The 20711-nt window shown below is 39.6% G+C and overlaps 1 long non-coding RNA gene across 3 annotated transcripts in view; it reads left to right on the top strand.

Annotated features, from left to right (window-relative positions):
• The window catches only part of LOC308476085, a 573910-nt gene that overhangs the window by 528731 nt on the left and 24468 nt on the right, over positions 1-20711 (top strand). For all 3 annotated transcript variants that reach the window (XR_013985691.1, XR_013985692.1, XR_013985693.1), the window contains exons 7-8: positions 12811-12858; positions 16134-16210. This is a non-coding gene — a long non-coding RNA (uncharacterized lncRNA). The remainder of the gene's footprint in view (positions 1-12810; positions 12859-16133; positions 16211-20711) is intronic.

The raw sequence follows: 20711 nt of genomic DNA, 5'->3' as shown, positions 1-20711 counted from the left end.
AACAAAATAAATAAATAAATAAATAAAGCCCATTTAGGAATAATGCCTGAACAGGGATACTGTGTTGGAGCAATTACAGAATCATTAACAAGTAGACAAGCTAGATGTACTTACTATATATTTGCACAGCTAAGCCTTTTGTACCTGAAAGCCGGAGGCATGCATGGTGGGGAGGCAAACTGCAGTATCGCTAAGACTTATTACAATGATCTTGTGCTTTGTTTTATTGATTTATGGGTTAGCACACCCACACCCATTCCCAACATAGTCTAGACTTGTTTGTTGCAAGTAAACATAACGCAACACAGGAATGAAGAAAACATTTTATGTTTTATGTCTATGCAGTTCATTGCTGTGTTGATTTGTTCAGACTAAGATTTCCCCCCTTATTTCAAACATTAAGGTCTGTCACACATTTCCAAAAAGAGCTATGAAGTCAGAAAGAAATCAATAATAAAAAGAGTTACACAAGTGATTAAAAGAAAGCAGTTTGCCCTCATACTTTGCAATGCAGACACAAATGGGTTTAATAAAGGAACACGTTTGTTGGTTTTATTTGTGCTTAATTGTATAAAATCAAGATTAAAAATGCCATTTCACGTGATTTTAAAGTGCCCCTTTGAGTTCATTACCCCATAGTTGAAATGCCTGTTAAAAATTCTCAGGACAGAGCCTTCCATTCTGAACTGCACACTGCTGCCAATCTCCTTCCATGACTCCCATATGTTACAGCCTTGCGCTGACCTCCCCCACCCCAAATCTCAAAAAATACTTGTCTCTTTAAAAAAACAACACACCTGCTCTTTCATATGGCTCCGCTTCCCTTCATCCCTGTATTGAGGTCAGTAGAAAGTGTACTCTTACAGCAAAGGCAAAATCCAGGATTTGAGGGCTTGCTGTTTCGTGAGGTAGCGTTAGATAGAACTGCACTTTTAATTATTTAAGCTTGACTTTTGATTGCTCAATGCCTTGGAGAAACTCTTGCACTCCTGCTTGCTCTTTTAACAGCAACTGTGCTAAGGCTCAGAGCTCAGAAACACCCTTGCCTGCTGACAGTGGAATAGCAGGATGTGGAATGCAGAAGTAGTTTCAAACAGCTGTGCAGCTCTTGAGATACTTTTAGAATAGTTTCATTCCGTTATTGTAGTGTACTCTGTGTTGACGTTGTATTGTGGAACAATTGCCATGCCCATTGAAGACTTATCAATGACAAACCCTTACTTTGGCTCCATCTAGGTCAATGAGAATTAGTTTTTCAAATTTTTGGAATGCTTTTTAAGGGCAGATGTGTCCTTCTGAATCACACAGCCTTTCTATTTCTTTTACGAAACCACACAGGAAACTGCCAATGGGTCCTACAATTATGATAATCTACTCCAGAGATTCTCTTGACATTAGAAATAATTCTACTTATATCTTTCTCAAGGCAATTGACTATTATCTTCTTTGTTGTGGTTGTACCATTTGTATCTCCCACTTCCTCCAATGTACCAAAAAAAAAAAATAAAAAAAAATCTTTCAAATTGTGAGACAGGTTAGGCTGACAGAGAGTAAGTTGCTGTTATCTGGACCTGAAACTCTGAATCTTCATGCATTCACAAGGAAATATGGTGCCATGTCAATAAGATGCAAAAAAGGAGGACTTAATTACCCAAATTATTGGTAAATTTCAGTATTTAAAGCCCCTGTTGGACATCTTCAGAAATTTCCGGTGTCTAGACTTGTTAATTAGCTCTGGTGTGTTCTTGTGCCAGAAATAAATATTGCTCATCTACTCCCTCCTCTAGGTTTCTCTAATCAGTCCCTCCCCACAACTGAAGGATAGTTTACATGCTGCCCTGGAGGAGATGACTCTCATTTATTTTCCCCTACCCTGCTGCTTGATCAGCTTTATTTTGAAGCCCACCTTGAGATGCCTTTCTGTGCTGGCTCCACATTCCCAGGCCATCACCTCAGAGGAATTTGAGCTGACTCCATTACCCTTTTTACTCATGTTGATTTCCTAGGATTAAGAAACATCTAACACACAACTTGGACAGTTTGCCTAACTGGATTAGTCTTTCACACATGCTGAATAAAGGGTTAGAACAGGCTTCCTCCACCTTGGTCCTCCAGATGTTTTTGGCCTACAACTCCCATGATCCCTAGCTAGCAGGACCAGTGGTCAGGGATGATGGGAATTGTAGTCTCAAAACATCTGGAGGGCCGAGGTTGAGGAAGCCTGGGTTAGAAGCATCTGGTACACACATGGAACCAGATGTACACATGGAACTATCTTCAGCACACATGAGTCTGTCTCTTTCCTGGTTCTAACACACAAGCTCTAATTAAAGGCTAAGGTTTACTGAACCCAGACATTTAGCACCCACAAACCTGTAACAGTATGATCTCTGTCACTATTGGCTGCTGTAGTAGGGCAGAGCTGTAGAGGTGCTTTTATGATACCAGCATTGGTTTACTTGGAAGCAGCTGGGGTGAGGATGGGTGATGGGGGGCTGCACTGAGGCACCAGCAGGAGTGCCACATTGACTCCACCAGCGCCACCCAACCTTGCCTCTATCCTGCCCCTCCCCTCCCCTCCCCATCCCCATCCAGGTATGCTGCAGTAACACCTACTTTGGGAGAGCAGCACCATATTATGTTGGCCACCACAGATCTCTCTACATGGTGTTGGGGGCCATCTCTTCTGCTCTGGTAGTAGTGTTATAGCTCAGCCATATTTTGGCCTTTTATATGTTAGCCTATTATTATTATGATACCGCCCTATACTTAGAGGTTTCAGGGCGGTTCACAGAATAAAACCAAAATAGAAAACCACAAAATACATAATCAAAATAAAAACAACCCAATAACCCCTCCCCACAAAAAAAAAAAAACATTTTAAAAGGGCATAATATCCTCACAACATTTAAAGTAAGACAATTAACAAACCTGGACAAGAGCCACTTGCTGGAAAGCCCATGATCTCAGAAATGTTTGCAGCAATATTTATTTATGGGCAACCAAGTTGGACAGGTGCCTTTCTGATACAAAGACAATATAACTTTGAAATAAGAGTGGGAGTCTGTATATCTGTCAGGGTCTGGAAGGATGCTTGGATCAGCTATTATTGTTATTGTTAAATTATTATTATTATTACTGTTACTATTATTTAAATTTCTATACCGCCCTTCATCTGAGGATCACAGGGTGGTTTGCAATACAAAAATAACATATTAGCAAACAAAATAATAACCCCTCTCCACAGTTTAAAAGGCCATAGATTGTTTAATTAGGCAAAGGCCTGGGAGAAGAATGATGTTTTCCCCTGGCACCTTTGAGCCCCCCAAAGAAGGACTCAGACCACTGGCAGAGGAAGAGGAGTGCGGGGGGAGTGCCCCTCCCCCGACAGTACAATCCCCAGGGTGCCATCGTGGCTGCCCCCCACCCATGTTGGGCACCCCGCCCCCGCAGGCGGTGTGCCACGCCTCTGCGGGTGGTGCACCCCGCCCATGGGATACCCACCCTGCCCCTGGGACATGTGCCAGCCCCGCCACCACCTGCTATCTGCCCCCCATTGCTGGAGCATGACGCTCCGCCACTGACTCAGACTAAATGACAGTGGGCAATCATCCCTGTTCAGGTCTTCATTTGTGCTGGGATACATTCCAGGAAACTGGAATCTTTTTTCCCATACTAGGATTGAATGCTTGTATAGGTGATGAAAAATGCTGAGTAGACGCAAATAACATTTTGCTCATCACTTAGCAACTGCAACACATCCGCATCATGAACTGAAGCTTCCAGGGTAAAAGAAAATGGTAGTAGTGGCTTTGATTGGTACCAGTGTATCATTATTCAAATAAAGTAGCATTATATACTTCCATTACTAGCTTCAACGGTGCGGCTCTGTCCCAACTGCTGTGTATTCATACATGTACGTGGCAGGTGGATCCATGCTACTGTTTAAGCAATTAGTCTCACAGGCTTCACAGCGGTTCTTGTCTCTATGACTGCAAAGCAGCACAGCTTCTCTTCTGGAATTTGTCTCTGTTGGAATACAGTCCTTTTTGCAATGAACATATCCATCTGTTGCAACCATGTTGATCAGGCAAACTGACAAAGGCAGGAATAGCAAACCACCAGCAGCAGCATGTTCAGTCATGGCTGTCAGGGGGCTAACCATGAGTGTTAACACCACTTGTACTATCTCTTCTAGATCGAAACATGCATGGGGGAGATTTGAACCAGACTGCTTACACCACATCTCATTTTTGCTGGCAGCTTTTCACACTTCTTAATCCCAGAAAGAAAATGTTTCACCTTCTGCAACACCAGAATGCCTTTGGTCGTTTAACACTGCTGAACCCCACTGCTCCTTGCATAATGCTCTCCAGCGTGCTTGCTCATTGCTCTCTTTGGATTAATAAATCAAATTATTTCCTCCATTTAAACAGTCAGCTGGAGTTTAGAAAGTTTCTGGACAGAGATTTTTTTTTTTGAAAAAAATATTGTTTGAAGTGAAGTTTGCATTCTTTCTCCCCTCCTGAGCAGTGCTTTGAAAATAATATAGCTTTGAGGACACTTAGGTTTTTTCTAAAATAGATGCTGTCTCTGTATTCTGTTGGATAGTTTCTGTACAGAAAGGATGTAGTACTATGACTTCTTAAATACCCCCCCCATTTTGTTGATTGTTGCTGTCATGAGGCTCCTCAGAAATGATGGAGTCAGAACAATAAGGGCTTGCAATAAAAGCAAGCCTCATTCACACAGAGATACACTGTTGTTTCATTGCAGTCTGCAATTCCAAAAGGATGAACATGCGCGCGCACACACACACACACACACATCCCACAAGTTTCTGATCTGCATTTCTCTGGAAGGTGTCAAATAGTGCTATTAAAAAAACTGAAAATGAATGTGTGTCTTTAAAAATGCCAGGTGCAATTTGGTTTTCTATCTTCATCATGACTTAATGATAACAAAGAAACTCATCAAATTCACACTATATAAATGAAAGATGGCTAACCTATGGCCCTCCAGATGTTATTCAATTACAACTCCCATCATCCGTTATCATTGACAGAGGTGACTGGATCTGGCTAGGGACTCTGTCAACATCTGGAGGACCACAGGTTTCCCATCCATGTTCAGTTACTCTTTCATCTACTGAGCATTGGCTAGAAACTCAATGAGCCTTGAGTATTCCTGTAGCCCATTCCCATGATCAATATTTACATTAGGGTTATAACTTTTGATCCCCCCCAAAAGAAAACCATTTCCTGCATCATAAAGGAGACTAATTCTTCTCAGTTGTGAAAAAAAGTCACCCCAAAATGAAAAGTCGGAATCACCATATAGGTAACGTTACTACTCAATGAAAATGACTTCAAGAACTTTTCAGAAATATTGAAATCTTACATACAAGCATTGTGGGTATTGGAGAAGCACTGGAAGCAGGAGCCATCCATCCTCCAGATACCAAGAAGTAATCAGTGCACAGAACGTGCAATCAAAGTGGTGCGGGAATTTTATAGTCTTGCAGCAGAAACAAAGACAAACTGCAAACTTGATTTATTCTAAGCAATAAGAAGTGATGTACAATGTACAAATATTGTACAAGTATTAGAAAATTTGCAAGCTCTATTTCTCCTGTTTTATAATTGTTATGTATAATTACATAATACATTATACAGTTTCATATACAAAAAATGATTTATTGATTCTGGGGTGACCTTTTTTCAAAAGGTCATTCCTTTGTTTTTAGGCAAAAGTTCATCTAAGCTACAGGAAGACCAGTGGTTTTCAAGATATTATAATTATATTTACAAGTTGTGCAGTTCGGGTTGGCTGTGCAGAGGTGAGGTAGGACAAGTGCCTAAAGTAACCTCTTTATACAAAAAAGTGCACCTTCTTGGTGTTAAGGATGCTTGCTTGCTTTATTTGTTTGACTGTTTCTTTTTTGTTTGTTTGATGCATCAGACCACATCTGGCCATTACAAGTAATCATCTTGAAGTACTGACTTTGAAGTGCAGATTTTGTCTATGGACTGAAAGAAACTCTTTGTCCTTGCTTATTATCATGGTAGGAAAAATTACTTCCTGGTTACACAAAGCTAAATCAGCTACAGTCAAAACAGGTACTGGAGAAATAGTTGCTACCATAGGTGCTACCCCAAAACAGACTCTTCCCCTGACTTTCATAAAAACCTATTTTTATGCTTCTTTTAAAAAATGTACAAAGTATAGCCATATCAACAGCACTTAGCCAGGATAACTGAATGAGACCCTCCAAATCCAAAGATGGCAAAATATGAGTCCCAGATGCTGGGCTGAAAGAACTGAGGATGTCTTGCTTTCACAACTTGCATGTAAGCTTTCCAGAGGCTGCTGGCTGTTCAATGATGCCAACAGACTCTGGCTGAGATGGATTTTGGTTTGACCCAGCAGACCTTTTTTGTATTTTTTATAACTTGCAGCTCATCCTAGCTGGGGTTTGACCACTATTTCCCACTCTGTTCTCTGTTCTCACTGGACTCTTGGGGCTCATGCTGACATGAGCCTTTTTTTCTTTCCAGTTACAAAGCTAAGCTAGCATGTACACAAGTCCCAAGAAGCCAAGTGACAGGAGAAGGGAGTAGGATGGGAAAGATAATTCAGTGGTTTAACCAATTAACTTCCCTTTTCCCTCAACTGTCTCTACTCTCCCAGGCTTCTAAGCATGAGCGTCTCTGGGGCTAAACCAGCACTCAACAGAAGAGAGCTAAGTGGCAAAAGAATTAATCTGCTCTCTTTTCCAGCCATTTGCAGATTTTGAGCATCCAGACCTGGAGATCAGACATAGATATTCAATTCCAACGTGCCATATGGATGAAGAATTGACATATGCCAACCCTAGACATATCTAACTATAAAGGCTGCCACGTCACAATTAATTGTTAATCAATACTTTCCTGGGCAGTTTGCATCCCTCTGATAAATTATTTACTATTTCCAATGCAATTATTCATTCTAATATGAGGTTGGTTTTGAGGCTGACTTCCCAAAATGGCATTTAAAAAACATATTATCACCAAGGAAAGCTGCAAATCTCATTGTTTTCCATGAAAACGTAACTGCCCTATTATAGACCAAGTTGCACAACATCTCTCCATGGCATCAATTGCGACACACAGATGTGCTGTTTTTGAGTGGTGTCTATTAACCACATTTTACAGTGCAGCATGGGCACAGGGCAGCATTTACATTTTATTATGTTATATTTCAGGCTAATGAACCAACTCTTTTCTTAGTTCAGACTCCAGATGCATCCTAAAATGAGTTTGTAAGCTTTGATGTGTGTTACAGTAAAGTAACACACATCAAATGAATGATCTCGATACGAATGATCTCGATACGAATCCAAGGCAGACCTTTTAACATCACAGTAATCCAAGTTTATGCACCAACTACTGGTGCTGAAGAAACTGAAATTGACCAATTCTATGAAGACTTACAAGACCTTATAGAAGTGACACCAAAGAAGGATGTTCTTCTCATTATAGGGGATTGGAATGCTAAAGTAGGGAATCAAGAGATAAAAGGAACAAATGGCAAGTTTGGCCTTGGAGATCAAAACGAAGCAGGGCAAAGGCTAATAGAGTTCTGTTAAGAGAACAAGCTGGTCATCACAAACACGCTTTTCCAACAACACAAGAGACGACTCTACACATGGACATCACCAGATGGGCAACATCGAAATCAGATTGATTATATTCTCTGCAGCCAAAGATGGAGAAGCTCTATACAGTCAGCAAAAACAAGACCTGGAGCTGACTGTGGCTCAGATCATCAGCTTCTTATAGCAAAATTCAAGCTTAAACTGAAGAAAGTAGGAAAAACCACTGGACAGGAAAGATACAATCTAAACCAAATCCCTTATGAAAACACAGTGGAAGTGAGGAACAGGTTTAAGGATTTAGATTTGCTGGACAGAGTGCCTGAAGAACTATGGATGAAGGCTCGCAACATTATACAGGAGGCAGCAACTAAAACCATCCCAATGAAAAAGAAATGCAAGAAAGCAAAGTGGCTGTCCAACGAGGCCTTACAAATAGCGGGGGAGAGAAGGCAAGCAAAATGCGAGGGAGATAGTGAAAGATACAGGAAATTGAATGCAGATTTCCAAAGAATAGCAAGGAGAGACAAGAAGGCCTTCTTAAATGAGCAATGCAAAGAAATAGAGGAAAACAACAGAATGGGAAGAACCAGAGATCTGTTCAAGGAAATCGGAAATATGAAAGGAACATTTCGTACAAAGATTACCATAATAAAGGACAAAAGTGGTAAGGACCTAACAGAAGCAGAAGACATCAAGAAGAGGTGGCAAGAATACACAGAGGAATTATACCAGAAAGATATGGATGTCTCGTACATCCCAGGTAGTGTGGTTGCTGACCTTGAGCCAGACATCCTGGAGAGTGAAGTCAAATGGGCCTTAGAAAGCACTGCAAATAACAAGGCCAGTGGAAGTGATGGTATTCCAGCTGAACTGTTTAAAATTTTAAAAGATGATGCTGTTAAGGTGCTACACTCAATATGCCAGCAAGTTTGGAAAACTCAGCAGTGGCCAGAGGATTGGAGAAGATCAGTCTACATCCCAATCCCAAAGAAAGGCAGTGCCAAAGAATGCTCCAACTACCGCACAATTGCACTCATTTCACATGCTAGCAAGGTTATGCTTAAAATTCTACAAGGAAGGCTCAAGCAGTATGTGGACCGAGAACTCCCAGAAGTGCAAGCTGGATTTAGAAGAGGCAGAGGAACCAGAGACCAAATTGCAAACATGCGCTGGATTATGGAGAAAGCTAGAGAGTTCCAGAAAGACATCTACTTCTGCTTCATTGACTATGCAAAAGTCTTTGACTGTGTCGACCACAGCAAACTATGGCAAGTTCTTAAAGAAATGGGAGTGCCTGATCACCTCATCTGTCTCATGAGAAATCTCTATGTGGGACAAGAAGCTACAGTTAGAACTGGATATGGAACAACTGATTGGTTCAAAATTGGGAAAGGAGTACGGCAAGGCTGTATATTGTCTCCCTGCTTATTTAACTTATATGCAGAATTCATCATGCGAAAGGCTGGGCTGGATGAATCCCAAGCCGGAATTAAGATCGCCAGAAGAAATATCAACAACCTCAGATATGCAGATGACACAACCTTGATGGCAGAAAGTGAGGAGGAATTAAAGAACCTTTTAATGAGGGTGAAAGAGGAGAGTGCAAAATATGGTCTGAAGCTCAACATCAAAAAAACTAAGATCATGGCCACTGGGCCCATCACCTCCTGGCAAATAGAAGGGGAAGAAATGGAGGCAGTGAGAGATTTTACTTTCTTGGGCTCCATGATCACTGCAGATGGTGACAGCAGTCACGAAATTAAAAGACGCCTGCTCCTTGGGAGAAAGGCGATGGCAAACCTAGACAACATCTTAAAAAGCAGAGACATCACCTTGCCAACAAAGGTCCGTATAGTAAAAGCCATGGTTTTCCCAGTAGTGATGTATGGAAGTGAGAGCTGGACCATAAAGAAGGCTGATCACCGAAGAATTGATGCTTTTGAATTATGGTGCTGGAGGAGACTCTTGAGAGTCCCATGGACTGCAAGAAGATCCAACCTCTCCATTCTGAAGGAAATCAGCCCTGAGTGTTCACTGGAAGGACAGATCCTGAAGTTGAGGCTCCAATACTTTGGCCACCTCATGAGAAGAGAAGACTCCCTGGAAAAGACCCTGATGTTGGGAAAGATGGAGGGCACAAGGAGAAGGGGACGACAGAGAATGAGATGGTTGGATGGTGTTCTTGAAGCTACCAGCATGAGTTTGATCAAACTGCGGGAGGCAGTGGAGGACAGAAGTGCCTGGCGTGCTCTGGTCCATGGGGTCACGAAGAGTCGGACACGACTAAACGACTAAACAACAACAACACAGTAAAGTAAAACCATAATGATGCTGTCTTAGAAATTTTGCTGTGACATAACTTTTAGCTCGAGGGAAAGACTTTCTCTGTTCCGTGTCATGCTAAGCATATCCAGTAATGTGCCTTCATCCACTTGATTCCAAATAATTTATCAGTCCTGTTTCATCAGCAGGAACAATGCAATAATCACTGTGGATGCTTAAATCAGCACATCGTTTCCTAGAAAGAATAGAATATACTGTGGGAAGAAAGGCACACTAATCCAGTGGTCTTCTTCTCATAGAGAGAAGATCTGATGCCTACCTCAACTGACATATTTCAAATGCATGGATACAGCGCACCAAACTCTCCTTTATAGCAAGTAGGTCAGCAGGATGGGCTCTTTCTAAGCTGGAAGGTGTTTTTGTTGTTTATACACATGAGACAGAATCCAGTATGTAATAGGCATGCATAAAGCCGCAGTGCAGGAAAATGAAGGGTATGTGGGTCATTCAATGCATGTATCCTGCAATGCTTTTGGACAACATTCAGGGTAAAGCTAACATTGAGTTTACACATTCTTTTCTATCCAGGGAACTCTGATTCTGTCAAGTCCCCTGTAATGTCTCCATTGTTAATTTCCTGATATTTCTATGCAGTGAAATTAGAGGTGCAAGCCACGGTTTAGACACATCCATTCTTTTTATCAGTAGGAAAAAATATCGATCAATCCTTGACTGACCATTCATTTTATCTTTGGCACATATCTATTATTTTCCTCATATGCAGCAGTCCAGTTTGTTCGCAGTTTGGATCCTTATCTCCCCACCTCATCCCCTGTTAGGTCCTTGACAAAACCAATTGCGCAAAACAAATGCTCTTTGTAGGTTGAGTATGAGAGAAAAACATGTATGATGTAGTGGAAGGGGTTGTGGGTGAAGCAGCTTTGCAAAATGTAGCTCTGAGTAGGGTAACATTTTTTATTTTGGGGGGAAATTACAATATGTCGTTTTAAAATTCAAATTTGGTAAACCACTTCTGTCCACGAGTGTGTAATGTACAATCCTTTTCTTTCATATTCAGAAGTAAGCATCACTGAGTTCAACTGAACTTACTCCCAGATAAGTGTATATAGGATTACAGCCTAACAGAGGGCATTTCTGTCTTTTTCTAATGGACAGAGGAAGAAGCAGAAGAAAGGTTTCCCTTTTCTTTTGTTTTAGGCATTTATACACAACTTGCACAAGTGGTATACAGTAAAACAATCCACAAAAAATGGGACAGTGAAACAATACAAATGTATTATGAAAGTGAACACTACTTTAACACGCCTGCTGGCAGCAGCATGCCTCCAAGGCAGAACCACATGCTTTTTAAAAATAATAATAAAAATCTAAATTTTATTGAGTAAACAACAAAGCCAAGCAAGCTAGCCAAACCAACATTCTCCTTCTTGCTCCTCCAAGTCAATACCTTCCAGTCCCCCTGGCTGCTTTCATTAAAAAGCTATTTAATTTTTTGGAATTTGGGCAGAGGAGTATGGCACATAGGCACAAAGGTGATTAAAAAGACCCTTGACTAACTTTCCCCCCAACACACTGTGCTTTTACTTAGAATTTTAGTAAGGTAGCAAGTGAAACAATTTTTTGACAAAAATATATTTTAGGGGAAATAAACCAATTTTGCAGTTTGAGTAGATACCCGTAAAAATAAATAAAGAGTCATATTCATTTAGTTGTATTTCCAGTTGCTCTAAACAAGCTAATATTATCTATTTTCAGGTCCACTTCTGGGTCCCTTTGCAGCCTTACTCCTCCCTACTATGGGGTCTCAACTGTGCCATTCCAGTTCTTTTACTGTTTTTCAGCCCTTTTCCTGTCATGCATCTTGAATTATATACCTTTTTTCACCCCCTCTTCTGATTTTTTAGCCAATTAGAGCAAGAGAGGAGAGTCTTGGTTAAAATTTTATTTCGCTTTAATTGCCAGGTTTCCACAATGAACTTTTGACCCTTCTGTGCAACATATCCCATTTTAAACTTTTAAACCTCCTGTGCATAACTCCTCCCTATGTACCTTTGTGTGAACTCTTGCCTCTCCTGTACCTTACAGCCTCTAAAAGCAAAAGAAACCATTTTATAACACCAAAACAAAACGCAAAATAGTGGGAAGGTTTCATCTATTCACATTTTATTCTGTCGGAATCTCTTAGCTAGCCTGAAACGCCCACATGTATTAATTACAAGACTCAAGCATTCGTATTTAAGTTGGATCCAATCTGCTTTCCTTTGCAATAGAGTTTTGCTTTGTTTTGAGATTTATTTGGGGAAAGAATAATTTAAGTTTTTAATAGAATATATGGCATTGTAAAAAAAAATAAATGACCTCCAATGTTTGTGTAGTGTTCTTGTGTAGACCATCTCTATATATGAAGCACTTTTGGGTTGTTTTATCAATTCATTATTCATTTCCAAAGAAGGTAAGGGAAATTGTGTATGAAAGTACCTATGGATCTATGGGTGGATGGATAAGGAACATAGGTCAATATAACTAAGTAGAGCTGAACAAGTCACTAACAAACCATATGATACAATGAATTGCAAACAGGTGAACATTTAACAGAAGGGCCAAACTAAATGTGACATGGAAGATGCAAGCCTAGGTTTTCCTGAGGTTTTTAGGTAACAGTCATTTGGGGGTGGATCTGGTATTGGGACTAGGGTATAGAAAAATGAGAGTGGACCATTTTTTCTCTGTTTCACAAAAACTGCTGAAGAAGAAGAGTGTATCCCACATCACAGTGAAAAGCAATTATCATATGATGGGATAGATCTAGTAACTTGTTTGTCCATATTGTTTCATTTTTCATGTTGGTTTTTACCTTTCTTCCACAGGTTTCAGGGTGTTATACATGGAAAGGAACTTTTGGGCATGACATTTCTGTAAGTATGTTGGCAAGTTATGCTGGGGAAATAATTTCATTTGCTGATGGTAATCTTGAAGTATCTGCATTGAACAAGAACACTAATATTGCAATCATAGACACATAGACCTGGGAGCAAGTCCTATTGAACTCGGTGTAACTTGTTACTGACTAAACATATGTAGGATCATTCTATAAATTGCTATTACATGAGAAATCTTGAGTTAAATAACAAAACAAAATAAAACAAAACAAAACCCTGTCATTTTCAAATGGATTTTGCTTTATTTAGTGGTTTGGTAATTATTCAGCATTGTTTTTATATGACATTTTCTAACAGGCAGCATACTTTTGGAAAAGCCAGCATTCCAGATTACATTCAAGCAGGCAATGATAACACAAATCCTGTGATTTTCCTGTTTGTCTGGAACACAAGCTGTACTGTATCTGAGAAAACAAAGTATTAAAAATAGTCCATAGCATGCACTTCAAATGTTGTAAGGTATAAAATAACGTACACTGACGCCATTCTGTTATTTCTGAGTGTGGTAACCATGGCAACGGTGCTAGCAGTTTTCTCCCTTATTTTATAAAGCAAATATGAGTGTTTACACAAGAATATCCAGAATGTATGTATATAATGCTGATAACATTCATGGATTTTTAAAATTATGGTTTTTGTGTGTGACCTACTTCCCCCTTATATTTTATGCAATATGTTCCTCTCTGTTCTTCCTGTCATTTGATCCCCTTCTCCGTCATTTGATGTTTTGCCAAAATTAAGGTCAAATGTTTTTATTTGCTTTGGCGTATTGCATGCATTTGTGTGTCTTGATTTGTTAATTTTTTTGCTCCCTGCTTTCTCCCCCTGTTACTTCCACCCATATGTTTTTCTCAACTGTTAATAGTTTCCATTTAAAACAAGCTCTAAATGCTTATTGATTTATTGTATTTGGTTGTGTGAGGTCTCTTGTCAGCCCTGTGGAGAATTTCAGAACAGAAGCTTCCTGATGAGCTAGCATCCAAAACAATTTCGCCTGGAGCTTCTGGTGTCTCTCTGTTTCTTCACAGCAGAAGTGTAAAGTGTAAGGCTCGAAAGTTAACACTTCCTAGCTGCGGGATTTAAAAACTCTTCTGAACCTCAGAGAACACTTACTGAAGCTGTGGGTGCATTTTCTTCCCTTTCTAGAAGTACCGATTTTAATTATTAGGGATAACTACATGAGAGAGTTTGAGGAGAAAACTCATTGCCCACAGTAAGCTCCTCTATTTGGAATATATAAAACATTCAGTTATATAATATGTGTCAAGTAGGGATGTATAAATTTATAAATTTTGTTTTTGCTGAGTTTCACATTTTTTCCCTAGTCTCCAGTTTACTACATTTCCACAGCAATTTGCGGTATTTTTTAAAGTCCTCGTGAAAATCCATCAGCATTTCATTGCAAATTCCTCCTGTGATACATTTTTATTATGCAATTTTGCCTGATTTACACATTTTTTTGCTAAGGTATTTTCATTAATGAAATGCAATTTTGTCTGCTTCCAATAATATAAGCATCTATATGTACACTTTAGCCTAGTGTATGCATTTCTGTACACATTATTTGGCATTGTAAAATTCAGAAATTTGCAAATTTTGAAGGATGACTGTGTTCAAGTTCACTTAATATTTTGGAAGCATGAATTCAGTGCGTTTGCCTTTAAATGTGCAGTGAATCAAATTTCTGAAAGAAGGAAGTAATAAATAGAATCACAGACAGGATTACTGTGGATTTAACTATCGTCATCTACCTTAGTCACCAGGATATAGACCATTATCAAGTAGGACAGCCTTTTGTGACATTTTAGGTTTGAATTAACATTATGTCTGAAGAAAAAACTTATGTCTTTAGGTATCTAATTTACCTCATATTAAATTAACATTTCCCAAGAAGTCTCCAGGGAACTTGTTTAACCACCCTTTTAAATGTGTGCTGCCAAGTGCTCTCACTTGTAGGAACAAAATAATAGAAAATGTTTGCTTCTTTCTGTGTTCAGATCTCTCTTTTGCAATTGTTCGAATATAATACTACAACTGAGCGATCCTAAGGTGGTGGTGGGAAATCAGAAAGTGGTCAAATTGTCTTACCCATTGTCCTGCTGGGCTCCTATGTCCCTTTTCTGGTTTTCAGCAATTTTTCCTATTTCTCTATCATTGGGAACAATGGAAAGGAAATAAGAGGGGTTTCTGTCAGCTCCAGGTTTAGGGAATCAGCTGAGAAGACTATGGAAATCCATGCATTATCTTTTCTGCATGCCCTGAAACTGCATCCCATGGCACACACCCATTTAGAACTACTGATATTGGGCCTAGGATGTTGGTATAGCCAGGGTCACAGAAGTTGCCCCGGAGATGAAGATCTAATATATTGTATGGCCCTGGACTCCCCACCTAGGATTTCTGCCAAAAAGAGTCATCCAAAGAACCTCACAAGAAGTTCCACATGCTTCAGAAAACTTTGAATGTTTGTTGACCCACAACATGGTACCCAAGTAGACCTATCTGTGGTATGGCATAGAGGCCTGCTGTGCAACAAGCACATTTTGCTCATAGGGAGAGCAAAAACTGTGGGGTAAACTAGATACCTAAAGACACAAAGAGTTTCTTCTTCAAATATTACATCCTGCCTTCCTAAAATTCACTTTGTTTAATCAGATAGCTGTGTTCCAGATAAAGTCTCCACTGAGATGGCTCTCTTCCCATTATAACACCCACTCGTTCTTTTTTGTTTCAACCTTTTCCTCCCTCACTAGGTCATTTTATCTCTACTTCAAAAGTCGTGTGTTCTTCAAAGGCTATCACTTTCCCCTCCACATGTCCTCTTTCTACCACCAAGTACTGGCAACGCAATTTCACAGCAGAATTCATATTCTGTTCATTCATAGAAGCTGAAAAGATTAAGCTCCTCACAAATATTATATACTCCCAAGTTCAAACAATATTAAACATACATGCTGGATGTCTTTCTGTGCCTGATCAATAAGCAAAACATTCAAGCAGTCATCTCCCTGCTCCATACAAATCATAAAAAAGGAAAATTCTTACAAGGTGCTTCGCTTTAACTGCAAAAGGAAATCAAAGTGTGGTTTGAAGGGAAGATTATATCCATCCAGCATTAATGGGCTCTCTGTAAGTTTCCCCTGTGTAAAGGTCTGCTTATCCCATACTCTGGATTCTCTTCCTGGGTTTTTTGTTTTCGTTTTTTTAAAAGCCACTCACACCTGAACCACTCATACTTCTTTCATACCCAGGTAAAACAAAAGAATCAGCCAAGTGTACTGAGTGATTTCCCTGCAGGAACATAACCAACATGCTAACAGGACTGAAGGTATTTTTCCAGCCTGTTTTTCATTTTTATGCAAATCCTTTATGTGGCACAAGAGATTGCTATGCTTCACAAGCCATCTGAATTAGAGTCACTGAAATGTGTCATTTTGCGTGTATTTGGACAGTAGGAAAGGGGGGGGGGATACCACCTCAACATTTTTATTATTGGCAGGGGAAACAAAACAAATTTTCTACCAAAATCTGAGATAGATGAGAAAGGTAGGACTGCACTTCCCTTTACTGTACTTCTTACAACTGTTGTTGGCAGAGAAAAATGAGAAAACGTTTAGCATAGATTGAAATAATGAAGGCTACTAGCAATGCCCATCTAATTCATGTGCCAGATAAAATGATTTTGCTACTCTGTATTTAAGGAATAATAATAATAATAAATAGCACTTGCAAGTACCCTTCATAATATTATAGGATAAATTCACCAGGAGTTTCTTCTCTGAAATACTCTCCTCATGATTGAATGAGCTTTGCCCATGCCAAGCCAGGCTGTACAGTGGTACCTTGGGTTATGAACAGCCTAGTTAACAAACTTTTTGGATTACAAACACTTCAAACGCGAAAATGAGTGTTCCGGGTTGCATTTTTGGGGGGGTATCTGAACGTACTCTGTTCGGGGGTGCACTTCTGTTTTGAATGCCATGCTTCCGTTGTCCTTCAGAGGAGGAAGGAGGAAGTGATATGGTTAACTATATAGAGGAGTTATATGATTTGAATCAGAAAGGAATATGGCATATTCGCATGCCTCAGCCCTGGACGGGCATATTGAACAGGTGTGCGATTGACCTAATGCTGTTAATCATTGCAAAATCAAAATCTGAAGTTGATAGAATAGACTCAGAGATAGATAAAATCCAAAAAGACCTAAAGAAAGGGAGCGATAAAGCAACATATGATAAAGAGATAAAGAACCTTGAGGGAGTCTATGACTGAGTTTAATAGGGAGTTAAAAATTTACAAAAGGAAAAAGTTCATTAGGGATAGAGACTATTATAATAGAATATATGTCTGGCCCAAAATTGAAAATCGCAATAGATCCTTCAACAGCAAAAGAACTAGGAACACCCAGAGGGCAACAAGCGCGACTAATTTAGGGGATAGTGCAAGTAGCATATCTAGTAGAGTTCATTCGAATCCGTATCTGAACCTAAACAACAAAGAACATGCCAAAAATTTCCCAAGCGCAGGGGCAAAGGGAAGAACAGTTACTGTGGTAAATTTGTCAAGCCGAGCACTCTCTCCTAGGGAGGTAGAAGTGCTGGACTTAGGCTTAAATTTTGCCCCTACCCAGAAAGATTCAGCCATGAACACCCGCATTGACCTTTATAAAATGATTTGACAAATTAAACTAAGACTTATGTTCCAATCTTGTTGGTGGGCGCGCAACTTCCCCCCCCCATGCTGCTGTGGGAAGCGCGCGCTTTAGGGAGCATTTTCTGCAGCAGCGTGGGGGGGATCTATGTGGATCCCAGTTCAGCTACTGATTGATTGATTGATTGATTGATTGTGTGACTGTGGAAATGGATAAAAGCCCTCCATCCAAACATTGACTATCATCAGTGCAGGTAAGATTTTTTTAAAAATTTTATTTTTGTCATCTACAATACTGTTTTACTTATTTTATAGTACAGTGCATTGATTATTGTTTTCATTTTATGGATCAATGGTCTTGTTAGATAATAAAACTCATGTTAAATTTATGATTTAGAGGTTGTTTTTAAAAGCCTGGAACGGATTAATCTATTTTGCATTACTTTCTATGGGAAAGCACGTCTTGGTTTAAGAACGCTTTGGTTTAAGAACGGACTTCAGGAATGGATGAAGTTCGGAAACCAAGGTACCACTGTCGTCAAGAGCACTGGCTGTGCCACTGGACCAATTAGAGGAAGGGGGGGAGAGAGATGGGCCTTTAAATGACTATGTCATCCTTACTTCTCAGCTGTTGTTTTGGTGATAGCTTCATCTGCTCATTGACAGACCTGCAGTACAAGATTACCCAGTCTTTTGAAGGGGCTAAGTGGGATTTTAGGAAGCTGCCTTTTAGTGAGTTAGACCCTTGATTGATCTATCTAGCTTAGTATTAGCTACAATTGCTGCCTGCAGCTTTCCAGGATTTCAAAGAGAGTTAGACTTACCTAGAGATGTTGAGAACTGAACCTGGGATTTTTTGCATGAAAAGCAGATGCTCTACCACTGAGCTACAGTCCTTCCACTTTTTGCAGCAGGTGTGGCAGGGGTGAGGTATCCATATTTACTAACATTTCTCAAATGATTCCCAAATGACGCTCCTCAACCCCCACTTTTTGCGTGTCCTGCTGGCAATACTTCTGGCCTCAGTGCCCTCTCAAACCTGGCACTGCCCCTGTTGGCTGGAGATATCGAAAGACTGTGTTTTTATTAACTTGGCAGTGTAAATGGTAGCATAAGATTGTGAGCTGCAGTACGATACCTCAGAGACATAGCATCTGTGTTCCATTGCCTCATTGCTTCAGGTGCTACAAATGAGACTTATTTTGTTTTAGTTCCTTTTGCTATTGGGCAACATACTGCTATACTGTAGTGATGATTTAAGTGTCTACAAGAAAGAAAGAGTCTGCAGTCCTATGAACACTGTTTTAAGGGTTGTTGATCACATGAGGCTTACATCTGTGTAAGCATGTATGTGACCAAGTTGCACTTTTTAACATCCATGATAAGAGTCGATATACATCTACTCAGAACTCCAGTGTTCATTATCAAAGAAATGTCAGAAGAAAGTTTTTCTCGACTCCTAGAGAATATTAAGGAAAATGTCACCATGTGAGTGTTGTTGTCATATCTTCTCCTACACTTAAGATTCCACAGACATATGGCTTTTAATAAAAAGCCTTCCATTAGCTGCTGCAGTTTAACAAGATTAAGCATTATGGAGGACTGATTTGGCTCCTTTCTTAATGGACTAGAAGCAGTTACCACTGAATTTTGCTAACCCCTCTCCTACTTTTTCATTGCTCCTGATGCATGAGCACTCAAGTTAATTATTAAAAGAGCTCTTGATTTAAATTTTTAGTGTTCATCAAGATGAGGGCCCACTCTATTTCCACATAATCCAATAATATAAGTACACTGTGTGGAATGGCCGCTTCAGTTTGGAGTGTATATTTAAGGATATTAACTAAGAGCAACAACAGCATATTGCACTGAATTAGTCAGTGATCACTAACCTCAGCAATCAGTCCACAATCCAGTCCTAGCCTGGCTAATTCTAAAGCATGCTGATCTCAGGCCTCATTTGAAATGAACCTGAAGAATTAACTAAGGTGAAGTTACTGAATTAGCTAGCTACATTATGAGCTTTCATTATGACTTTCAAAAGACATATGTCTTGTCCTTCTTGATGGTGTTTCCTGCTTGGCAGGGGGTTGGACTCGATGGCGCTTGTGGTCTCTTCCAACTCTATGATTCTATGATTCCCTCAGGATGAGATAAGTAGCTCAAAACTCAATCTATAATTTGCTCAAACAGGTGGAGGCTAATCCATAGTGCTATTGGGGCCTAGCCCTGTCAAGCAATTTTGAGAAACTTTTCATCCAAAATCTTGTCCCATACACATTTTATACTTCTGTTTCAAGTCAGAGAAACTCTGCAAACATTTCTGCCATTCAGGTTTCTGCAGTCCTCAGCCAATCCTAATTTGAAAATATAACTATGGCAAAGAGGTCCCTCTCAGGTGTTTCTAAGCAAAAACACCATGTGATTGATCAGGCTTGCCTAACAAGGCAGGCCCATTATGAAGGCTTTAATTCCATCTGTGGTTAGGAGACTAACCAACAGCTTAGAGGCCCCATCCACACCTCCAAGCACATTCTTTGTAACTAGTGAAGAGAAAGGAATGGTTGCCAGTTTGAGCAGTTTTTTAAAAATTAACAGAGAGCAATGGTTGAAGAGTATGTGAGTAACTTTATATGTTACCAGTTTTGTTGCTCAATCATTTACAGTTACAGGACCAGGAGAAGAAATGGTGAGTGGCTTCTGAGTTGGTTGAAACTTTCTGTGCTATTGCTTGTGTGGGTGTTTTTCTTCAACAACTTTGGCTGAGTGCCCCTCTAAAAAGGTCAAGTTTTTTTCTTGTTTTGCATTCTTGTTTATCTTTACATTTTCAAAAGCTACGGGTTCTTTTTTGTTGTTTATTTAACAGGATTCATATGATGTTTAAGCAGATGTTAGAAAGTTGAGATCATGATAATCTGTTTTAGTATTTTAACTTTTATATGTTTTAAAGTATGGTTGCAAAATTGTCTTGATTTTGTTTTATCTTTTTGTAAACTGAGGTTTGTTGGTTGGTTTGTTTACAATCAAACCATGGATACATATTATGAAATAAATAAATCATCAAAACCTTTATGGTTTGCATAAAACATGAAATATGCACTAAAATACTGATAAAACTGGATGTTAAAAAGAGGTTGAGTTTCTCTTCAAAATATGAGTAAAATCAGCTACTTAAAAAT

The sequence above is a fragment of the Podarcis pityusensis genome, assembly GCF_964106645.2.
Source record: "Podarcis pityusensis genome assembly, chromosome: 4".
Classification (NCBI taxonomy): Eukaryota; Metazoa; Chordata; class Lepidosauria; order Squamata; family Lacertidae; genus Podarcis; species Podarcis pityusensis.
This window is presented reverse-complemented; position numbering and strand designations above follow the sequence as displayed.